We start from the raw sequence: 11,113 nt of genomic DNA, 5'->3' as shown, positions 1-11,113 counted from the left end.
TCTTTTCGGAAACTCTCCCCATCCGGGTGCTCAGGCCGCGTGGTTTCAGCGCGGCCCGCCCTTCTGCCTGCTGGGATTGGTCAGGTGGCCCAGGCTTTACCCAATCAGAGCACTCCATCCCCAGACCCTTGATTGGGCCAGGGACAGCCACGTGACCGGAGCCAGGCCAAGGAGATGCAGCTCCCGAACTGGGTTGCAATTGCCTGGAGATTGTGACGGGACTGGAAGGATACGAGGGTTTCTAACCCCCGCAGGACCCGGGCCGCCCTGTTGAGGGAGACTGTCTGAGGATGAAGTCTTGTCGACCTGGGAAGAGATGAATTCTTGGCAATATCTGAGCCCTGGATGCAGCCCTCTGGGTCACCGGACTTCCTCTGGCTTTTTCCCTACATGCTCCCCCTGTTTAATTATTTAGGAATTTTGAGCTGTGTTTTTGCCATTAGTGACCAGAAGAGCCTCAGAACGAGATACCTAATGTGTGTCCAAGAGGAGCTTAGGTATTTATGTCTTGGCAAGAAGGGCTTGGAGGACGGATCAAGTCTGAAATCTCAGCTGCCACTGCTAAGACGATGACCTTCTGACTGTCTTTTATTTCAGCGTGGAAACATCTGGCGGTGGCTGGGACCTGTCTCAGCTCATGGGGAGCCCCTGGAAGGGGGTGGCGTCTTTGGACAACTCAGCATCTTCCCCCCGCCCCCCCACCCTGCAAAGAGAAAATATCCGCTATTCTTTTTCCCGGAAAACAGAAACGGGCCAGAAGAGGAAAACCGGGTTGAGCTGAACACAATCTGTTATTTTGAGTCAGAGAATCCTGGCTTCTTCCTGTGATGGGGGGGGGGGGGGGTCTGAAGCTCCTGTCCAGGAGTGGCCAAGGAAGAAGTGGAAGAGGTGACTTTTGGGGGGACAGAATCCAAGAGGGGGAATTGGTGCAAAGGGCGCCCTATTACCACCCAGTCCTGTCCCCTGACCTGCAAAACACTCTGCCTTCTCCTCCAGCTAGGACCTTCTCTGACGGATACTGTGGTATCCATACTGTCGTTTCCAAAAGACGGTCACAGCCATATTTCAAATCTTACGCATTCTTCCAGAACCTCACTGCAGCCTAGTCAAGAGGCGGAGTCCATTTTCCTTCCCTTAAGGACATTGTGTGACGTTGTGATAACCTCATCAAATGGGATGAAGCAGAAATGACGCCGCACGATGTCCAAGACTAGGTCCACCTGACTCTCTCTTTCTCTTGGACACTCACCCTGAGAACCCAGGAGCCATTTTGCAAGGAAGCTCAGGCTCCACGGAGAGGCCCCATCTAGATGTTCTGGTTGACATTCCCAGCTGAAGTCCTAGCCAAGAGCCAGCATGAACCGACGGACAGGTGAGTGAGCCACTTGCTACCATTTGAATCTCTGTGTCCTCTTGAAGGTCACACATTGAAAACAACTCCCAGGGTATATGGGGGTAGGGCCTTTGGGAGGCGACTAGGTCACGAGGGTAGAGCCCTCACAAATGGGATTGGTGCCCTTATAAAAGGAACCCTAGTAAACTCTGTTGCTCCTTCTGCCATGTGAGGACCCGGGGAGAAGTTGGTCGTCACTGAACCGGGAAGTGGTTCTTAGCAGATTTTGGACTTCTTAGCCTCCAGAACCGCGAGAGGTACATTTCTGTATGAGCCACCCAATCTATGGTGCTCTATAATAGCAGGCGGGCTGGGCTAAGACAGCACCCTTCAGATGATTCTAGCCCCAGCCGCTGGACCTCATCAAACCCGACTCAAACTGCGTGTTCATGAGCAGAATAAATGTGATCATTGTTTCAAGCCACTGCCTTTAACCAGTAGATGTTTGGTGCGTGACAGCAGGTGACGAAACAGGCACACTCCATGCTGGCTGTAGCAAAGTATTTGCTATTTCACTACCGATCTACTCTCTGTCTCCATAGATTTGCCTGTTCTGGACATTCCATATACATAGACTCACTGTGTGACTTTTTGCGTCTGGCCTCTGTCACACAGCTTCGTGTTTTTGAGGTTCACCCATGTCACGGCATGCGTTGGCATTTTATTCCTTTTTAAGGCTGAAAAATAATCCGTTGTCTAGATACGCCACATTTTGTTTATCCTTTTATCCACTGACGGACATGTGGGTTGTTTCTGCCTTTTGTGCTGCCGTGAACCTGGGTTTATATGTACATGAGTACCTGTTTCAATTCCTTTGGGTCTACGTGGGAGTGGAATTGCTATGTCATATGGTATTTCTCGCCCTGCCCCCACCCCCAGCAGAAATGGAGGCTGAGAACGGGGTGTAGCTGACTTCCCTTGATTTTAAGTAAGAATGCAAGTTTAGAGTGACTCGTTCTTACAAGGAGGCTTAGTGCTGTTTCTAAGCACCTTCTGCATATACTAGGTTAATTTTAACTGTGTGGACGAGGATCCGCTGTTCTCCCCACTTTCCAGAGGAGGTGACTGAAGTTCAGGCCCTCCCTGACACGTTGAACTTGCCCCTTTAGTTGCCAGGTGATAACGGGGACCCTCCCTGTCTTCTGTCCCACTGGGTGCCTGCCCCACGTGCTTCCTGGCCCCGGCGGAGCCTTCCTGCACATCCGCAGCTGTTTCTAAGGACACACACTCCCCAGTGTACCTGTGTGGCGTTTGTCCTTGGCGTCCACAAGAGCTCCGTGTCTATAGGGATCTTTGTTCTGTTCATGCCTGTATGCCCAGTGCCTCGTGCCTCTGAATGAGGGATTCTTCCTCCTTGGTGGAATCCTGACGGATCACTGGGTGGGGTTCTTCGGCTTGTCCCTTTAAGCACCCAGACTTTCTCTCTTGTCCCCAAAGTTAAAGAAGTGCCCGGCCTCTGCATGGTTCATCCTGTTACTGGCTTCCGGACACACACGGGTTGTGTATTTACCTGTTTATGTCTTCCTCCAGCCCCAGCCAAACTCGGGAACCTGTCTTGTGCACTGCTAGAGCCACCGAGCCTGGCACGTAGTAGGTGTTCAGTTCACTTATGCAGGAACGCGTGAGTTGACATCGCCCTTATCACAAACCCACGCAAGGGAGAAGAGCCCATTTACCTGCTGTCTCCGGACTGGGAAACGACGTGATAAAGGAACATGATCCCCCGGTTTGCAGAGCCAGCGGGTCTTGGCTTCTTGGTCTGGAGGGCAGGGGTGGGCCAATGTGAACCACACCTGTTTTCTAATGCAGGTTTGGGGCCAAGGACCTTTTGAGAAGCAGGCAGAAACAGGATGGCCTTTGGCATTTTTTTTCCTTCAATCCAGAACATCTATATTTGGGAGACGAGGCCACCCAGAAGAGTCTCTCTGTCTGGAGATGACCTTTAAAGCCAGCAGCCCCCGATAGCATCCAGGTGTCCTTTGGAGCTTACAGGCGTCCTGCAGCTGCCCCAAGCTGGGAGGAGCACAGGTCTCAGTGTCCTCTGTCATTGCCGGAACACCAAGCGCCCCTAACATGGAGGACCGCGCCGCTGGCCCTGTATGGCTTGGGGCCCCGTGACTCGGCCCCCGCAGCCCCTGCCTGGCCCCTCGGCAGCATGGGCGGTGCTGCTGGCGGACAAAGGAGGCTTCTCCAGTTCACTCCTCTCCCTGTGTCCCCGCCAGCCATCTTGTCTCCCTGTCCCACCGCACCCCCCCCCCCGATGCTTCTTCCCAGACGACAGGTCATATGTTCTGGTGGAGGGCTTTGCGACCCGAGATGAGGCTCTGACCTCCCCCAGGTCTGTCCCCTACCGCCGCCACTAGGCAGGGCTTCAGCCGCAATAGGTTTCTGGCCACACCGGCCAAGCCACCCTGTGCTCCTGAGACAGAACTCCTCCACCACCTGTGTCGGGCCTGGCCTCTGAGCCACTGACCTCAGCCCGGTGTTCCAGGGGGACTGGGAAGTGGGATGCAGAGAAGGACGGGGCAGGGACTGAGGCAGTGTTCTGATCCCACGCGGCCTCTGGGGCATAAATTGCACCGTGACGTTGTTTGTCCCTGAGGAAGGCGGCCGGGCTTCCACACGCCCGTGTCAGATGCCATCGGCTGCCCCGAGTGGGGTGGACTCATGACCACCAGGAGTCAGCTCCTGTCGGCGGAGGGCAGTCCCCTGAGCCGGGGCAGTGCTGGTGGCAGCTGGGGACTGGCAGTGCCAATCGCATGCCCACCACCGAGCTGGAAAGAGGCGGCCTTCCCACCCAAGGGCACCGAGGTGGGGCCGTCACTCAAAGTAAGAGTGTGTTCTCAGGAAGGGGATTGCGCCTTCTGCCCAGTAAGACATCAGAGCCCCAAGGGGATGCAGGTCTTCCGGCTCCGCCCCATCTTTCAGCCTCCTCCCCGTCCTGCCAGGCCCCAGATGACCTCGGGATCTGCGGGGTCGAGGCCCTGTCTCCTCACAGGCACACACTGGGACGGCCGGGCCTTCTAGCCCATAGGATGGGGTGGGGATACCCCCGTGTCCCTGACCCCCATGGGCCTCTCTGTAATTGCCCCTTTGTCTTGTCCCACAGCCCTTGTCCTCACAGCCGTGATGAAGGAGCCGCACCTCCCGCGGTCACCCCGGACCCCGCAGCTTCCTGCCGACACCAGTTTTTGAGGTAGGACTACTTTCGTCTGGTAATGAATCGAGTGGCGAATCTATGGGAAGTTTCCAATGATCAAGATACAGAAACTTGGCTGTGAGCTGAGGGATTAAGGTAAATGTGATTGTGTGGGGGAAATACAATTCTTGGATTCCCTCTTTCTCTTTCCCTGGTCTTCCTCAGCCCTCCCAGTGGCACTGCAGGTGTGTGGGCCCAGGGGGTCCTTTTCACTTGAAGGCAAGCCCTCACAGGCCTCAGTCTCCTCACCCATAAAATGGACGCACTGGCTCCCTCCCCGCCACCACCCCCCACTCTTGTCAGCTGCCGCTGAAGGGAGGTTACTGTGTGTTGGGCTTTTGGACCACCCAGCACGCCTGGAGACAAGACATGTTCAAAATCAAGGAGGGTGTGGGGAGTATCTAGTGTGCCCTTTTGATTTCTAGATGTGGGGAGCAGAGGCCAGAAGAGACTATGCTTGCCCAGGATCATGGTGGGGGTGGGGGGTGGAGGGTGTGCACCTGCTCTGAAGAGGACTCTGGAACCCTGGGGCTAGGGAAGCTAAGTTCCCATCTTAGCTCTGACGCAGGCTGTAGGACCCCAGGGACGTTGTTTGACTGCCTGGAGCTTCAGTTTACTCATCTGCAAAATGGCTCCAAATAAAAGAGGTGGAAAGTCGGCTCATTGCCGCCTCTTCCAGCTTTGAAAAGCTGATTATTTTGTAAACTGGCATTTACACCTTCTAAAAGTCCTAGAGAAATGGGCAGGAGCACTATCAGCTCACTTTGCGGCTGAGAAAACAGAGAATCAGAGATGTTGTGAGGTTTTTCTGCAGAGTTTTCTGGATATTACTAAGCACTGGGCTAGGATCCAAGGAATTGTGGGTTCAAATCCACACTCTGCCCTTGGCAAATCATGATCGAGTGTTCAAGAGGAATCAGGCACTGGCCAGATGGTGGTCCCCACATCACCTCTCCGAGATGAATATTCCCTCCATTTCTTGTAAAGAGATTGAAGCCCAGAGAGGCCGAGTGACTTTCCTAACGTCACACAGTTCGTGAGCAGTGGAGGCAGCATTAGAAACTGGGTTTGATCTGATGCCAAACCTTCACCTTCAGCCACCTCCGTCCAGCTCAGGGACAGCCATCAACGATAATGCTTGCATCAAGAGGAGATGCTGAGAGTAGAGAGGGTGCCGGCCCATTTCCATGGGCATTCTTTTGGGACACAGAGTGCCCACCTCCCCCTGGGGTGGCAGGGGCTACTAGTAAGCATTCAGTCCTGCGACTTTCCCTGCAGGGCTGCCCTTGGGGGATCGCATCTGCTTCCAGGGGCTACCTTGGGAGTTATATGACCTCCCCAAGCACCCCGAGGTGGCCTGTAGTCAATGACTGACTTGTGTCCGGGTATTAAAGCCCTGTTCCTTTGCCTTGAGGTGGGTCAGGTCGGATCCGCTCTGCAGGGCTCTTTGCGTCCCAGAACCCCAGGCTGGGCCGAGACTTCTCCTGTGCAGTCCCATCTTAGCTGGGCTCCTCAGCTCCTACCCCATCCTTGCCCCCTCATGCTTTCCAGGCTCGACCTGAGTCACCTGTCCATCAACCTTCTCCATCAGTCACCTGTGTAAGAAGGTTGCCTAAGCTTCCCTGAGATAGGACTGTGGGACTCCTGGGAACCAACTGATGGTTTAAGCATAAACTGAGTCTAAGCACCCTAGTTTTTGGCTGAGCATTTGAACCTTTTTCTTAAGAAGTCCTGACAAGGTCTTGCAGATTCAGAAGCAGCAGTCAGACATCACTGACAAGCATCTTAGGGCTGGGGCAGGGGCTGCCATAGAGGCGGGTGTTCAGGAAATGCTTGTTGAGTGGAACACCGAAATGATTAGGCATTTCTAGTGCTGGGGACGTGGGGGTTTCGGGAAGGACGCGGAGAGCGTGCAACAGCCTTCCTGGGGCAGATCTCCGGGAAGCACGCGTGAGCCCAGGGACAGGCTGGGTACATTGAAATGCGGGGTCAGGCGCTCAGATATTCATAGCTCGGCGGAGGAGGCTTAGCCTAAGAGGCTGCAGGCCCCCAGAGGAGAGCCCAGACTGGAAAGGGAGTCGTGATCACAGCAAAGATTACAAGAGCTTGTTAAACAGCAATCCCTCCTGGCAGATGGTCAGCTGGCCCCCAGGGCCCAGCCGTGGGAAGGAAAGCCCTTTCCCACTGGGAATCCAAGAAGCCTTGAAACCAGTGTCTCAGTCCATGCCTTCCTGAGTTAATAAGAGCCACAATGATAATGACAAGGCATTTATTTAGAAGCTGCCATGTCCGGGGACGCTGTGTAAACTTTGTGTTACCCCCTGCAAGGGACACACTATTATGCCCATTTCACGGATGAGGAGAGTGAGACTCAGTGAGTGGAAATGATGGGCCACGGTCACACTGCCAGCAGGTGACAGAGCGGGAATTAGGACTGAAGGGACAAGACATCCCAGCCTCGACACTGCTGGCAGGTGCTGAATTTACAAGGATAGGAAGGAATGGGTTAGGGGCCACTGAGACATAGAAATTATTACAATGTTGGAAAAATCATAGAACATGTCTGGACAGCTGTAGAAGAGCCCCACAGCTGGGGTGGCCATGAGTTAGAAGCAGAGGGAGGTTTTTAGTATCTACATTTTGTACTTGCTGAATGTCGAACTCTGTAGATCACAAAATTCATCTGTTTCCCCATTTGCACCTTCCGCCGTGTGAGTTTGCAGTCCTCAGCCTCTCTGAATTTGGGTTCTTCCGTCCAGCTGGCTTTGGCTAATGGGAGGATAGAAAATATGACATGAGTAGAGACCTGAAAAGTCACATGTGCAACTGGGCTCATTCTGATGGTGCCCTTTTGTATCGCTATGAGGACATGCCCAAGCTTGCCTGTCGGACGATGAGAGCCACGTGGAGCAGGGCTGAGCCACACTAGTCAGCCAGCTTGGGGAGTGAAGGCCATGCCTGAATGAGCCCAGTCAAGGTCAGCAGAGCTCCCTGGCCACTGACCGCCACTGTTAAGGTTTTATGATTGTTTGTTACGCGGCATGATGTGGTCCTTGGTAGCTGATACACATGGGTGGTGTATAGTCTCCTCCAAAATTAAGAAAAACTACAACATGAAGTATAAATGTGTAACATCGTTTCTGCTCAGGAGACCCTAAAAAAGGCATTCTTCGCTCCCCTTAAATTTCGTTTTCCCTTCTGACTTCAATGCTTGTATTTAAGACATTCCCTCAAAATCAAACTCACTCAATTGTTCCTCCAAACCCCACCTTCTCCAGAAACCCCTCGCTCCCTCCACAGTCCCCGACATGGCTGTCAGGCAGACTTTTCTAGAATGTAATAACATTGCAGAGAGCAGCTACTGTATAGTTATGGCTGACCACGGCCAGGGACTGCCCTGAGCTCACTGCAAACCCTATCTCATTTAATCATCACTAGACACTGTAAGGTAGATGCTCATACCATTATCCCCAAACTAAAGACTGGAGACAGACCCAGAGACCAAGCAAATTCCCGAACTAAGATTCGTAACACCCTCCCTATTGGCTTTCTCATCTCCAAGCTGGAGGGAACTGTCCTTTTGTTCTATCAGCTTTGACGGAGGGGCCTAATGCTCTCATCAGATTAGCCAGGGTGTGAACAGCCCCTGTTCCCAGGTGATCCTCAGAGCAGCCCCCAGCGGCAGGGAAATGGGGAAACTGAGGACCACCTTTAACAAATAAACTGATGTGTCTAAGGTCCCGTGGCTGGGGAGGCACAGCGTGAGGGCTGGAGTGGGGGTCCCTGCTCTCTGGGCCCAGGACTCAGTAAGCACAGCCCTGAGGCTTGTGCCCACATTTCAAGCCTCTGGGCCTTTGCTTAGTATCTCCCCTCCTTCTAGTTTATTCTTTCCCCTTGTTCTTCTTCCCTCCCTCCGCCCTCCCTCTGTCCTCCATTTCCTTCCTTCCAGACTTGATGCAGCAAATATGCATCGTGCCCGCACTCTATGCCACGCGCTCTGCTCGACTCTGGAGTCCTAACGGGAGTAAAAGAGATGAACAGGTGTGGACAGTGGCCTTGAACTCGTGAAGCAGCAGGGAAGCCAGGGACTTAACGAATTGTACAAATACTTAACTCATTACTTTGGGGGACAGGCAAGGGAGAAGCAAGAGGTGTGTCAGACCTGACTCAGAATCTGGGCTCAGCCCATTCACTAGCTGCATTGTCTGGGTTCGTTAGCTCATGGCTCTGTGTCTCGGCTTCCTGTTGGGTCTGGGAGAGATAAAACGAGATGATGACGGAAAGCATTTAGCACAGAACCTGGTACCTGATAGCGCTCCGGCCGGCAGGTGTCTTCACCGCTGTTACTGCGGCCCCCGCTGTTGTCCAGGACCCCGGCTGCCCCTTGACCAGCGAGTTCCCACCTGCGTGGCCGTCTTATCTGGGAAGAGGGCTGGCTTCACTCACCCTTCTCTAACCCCCTGAATGATAATCCATCTTTAATGCGGCTGGAGGAAGGAGCTTTGAACAGGAACCAGCTCCGGCCGCTCCCGCTGTCCAACGGCCAATCCTTGTCTTTCAAAGGCGTGACGAGGCTGCCAAATCCGCCCCGGGGACCTAATGCGATTGTCTCGCTTCTGCAACTCTGCTGGGAAGCCTGAGCTTGGGGCTTCCGGCTGGGGCTTCCTGAGGCCCCCAGAGCAGGGGGAGGCACAAGGGGCAATTGGGGGAGACCAGCAGGCTAAGGATCTGAGCCTGGAAGGAGCAGAGCCTTGCTGGGGGAGGCCGTGAACTGAGCACCTACTATGTGCTTGACAGGACTCTGTCCATGGAGAGACCCTTTTCCGGTGCTAATGGGTCACATAGACATAGCCACCTGTGATGACAAGAATACGGAGCAGGGGGTCCTGTTACCTGAGTTCAGTCCTGCACTGGGTTAGTCCCCTCAGGACGGACACATGCTAGGTCTCTGTTTTTTCCGTCTTCCCATCGTGCATCTCTAGTATAAGGCAGTGCGGCTGGTGTTCAAGGGCTGAAGTTCTGGATCCAGACTGCCTGGATTCCAAGTCGTTAAATGTCCACATGACCTTGGCCTGGCTGCCTAACCTCTCTCTGTTCCAGGCTCTGAGGTTATCAAACGCTACTGCAGTAAAGATGCCTACCTCCACTGCCTCCTGCCCGGGTAACCTGAGGCAGGCTGACCCACCTCTCTGAGCTCCGTGTCCTGATGGGTGAATGAGGACCGATGAGAAGGCCAGCTTCATGGGGCTGTCGCCAACCTTGCATGAGATGATCTACGCAGACTGCTTCGAACTGCGCTGGCACAGGGTCATCATGTCAGCGTTGGTGAACCCTGGTTCTCGACCTTTCCTTCCCTTCCTTCCTGGTTTCCCCCTCTCCCGCCTCCTCCTTCCCAGCCTCCACAATCCTCTAGGGGACACCTGCCATGAACCAGGCACTTTTCTAGGTGCTGCCCATCTCCAGAACTGTCCTAAGAATGGCATGTCCCAAACGGGAAAGCACTTTGCTCTATCGGGTCTGATCTGTCGTGGAGGGGGAGAGGTGATAAATTCGCACAGGCTTGTGGTGACTTCTCTTTCAGCTTCCTCTCATCTAGGGTCATTAATTTCGAGCCTTGACTGGGACTTCTATCATCTGTGGCTATAGTGACATTAATTTGATATTCTCTAACCTCCGTCCCTTGCATACGAGCGTCATAATGACTCTTATTTGCCATCGCCACGTACCACGTACAACTAGGCTTTATTTGATATTGGGTTTTGAATTACTCATTTCCTTAAATGTAGATCGAACCTTAACTGAAGCAGTACTCTCCTGAGACCAGGAGTTAGATGGGTACACAGTAAACACGTAGCTGGTAAGTGGAATTAAAAAATGTCCCCCTCCCTTGCCCCAAATCACCCTCTTTGGTACCAGATCCCGACAGTGGGCTGCTCTACCGGGCATCGCCCTCTCACCGTCCAGCTGACTAGAAACCTCCGATTCGTCGGTTCATATATATCAACTTCTATCTGCCTTTCCCAAGCCGAGGGCTTGCTGTCACCCGTGGCTGTAATGGCCTTAATTTGACAGCACTAACTTCATCTCATCACCATCATTATTCCTTCTTTCCACAGCCACGTGCCAAATACAAGTATGACTCAACATTTTGTTTGGGGTTCCTCTTTATTTATTTATTTTTTAACTTAATTTTAGCTTCAACATAAGCAACAATATTTTTGAAATCACGAGTTCGGTGGGCCGGTTACATATTTCTCTTTAGCATCCCTTGACGTGAACCCTTAGCTATTAAATAAAATATGTTTAGTCATTGGCCACCCAAGGGCATCTTCATGTGTGCCATATTCTGACAGGGGCTGCTGTCCCAAGGATTGCCCTATAACCATTCAGCAGGTTAGAGAAGTCTTCGGATTTATGGTTCCATATTTACTGAGCGGTAGCCCATTTTTTCCAAGTCTTGAGGTCCGTAGAGGCATAGGGAGGTCAAAGTTCTTGTCTGGAGTGACACAGTAAGCCCAGAA

The 11,113-nt window shown here is 53.1% G+C and overlaps 1 long non-coding RNA gene across 1 annotated transcript; it reads left to right on the top strand.

Annotated features, from left to right (window-relative positions):
* Positions 1-212: 212 nt before the first annotated feature.
* LOC116572089 lies at positions 213-10,713 on the top strand. Its single transcript, XR_004278121.1, has 3 exons — positions 213-1,372; positions 4,503-4,589; positions 9,693-10,713. It is a non-coding gene; the product is annotated as an uncharacterized LOC116572089 (long non-coding RNA).
* The last annotated feature ends 400 nt before the right edge of the window (positions 10,714-11,113 follow it).

Source organism: Mustela erminea, chromosome 13 (assembly GCF_009829155.1).
Source record: "Mustela erminea isolate mMusErm1 chromosome 13, mMusErm1.Pri, whole genome shotgun sequence".
Classification (NCBI taxonomy): domain Eukaryota; kingdom Metazoa; phylum Chordata; class Mammalia; order Carnivora; family Mustelidae; genus Mustela; species Mustela erminea.
Note: the sequence above shows the minus strand (reverse complement) of the source record. Positions and strands in the feature narration are given on the sequence as shown.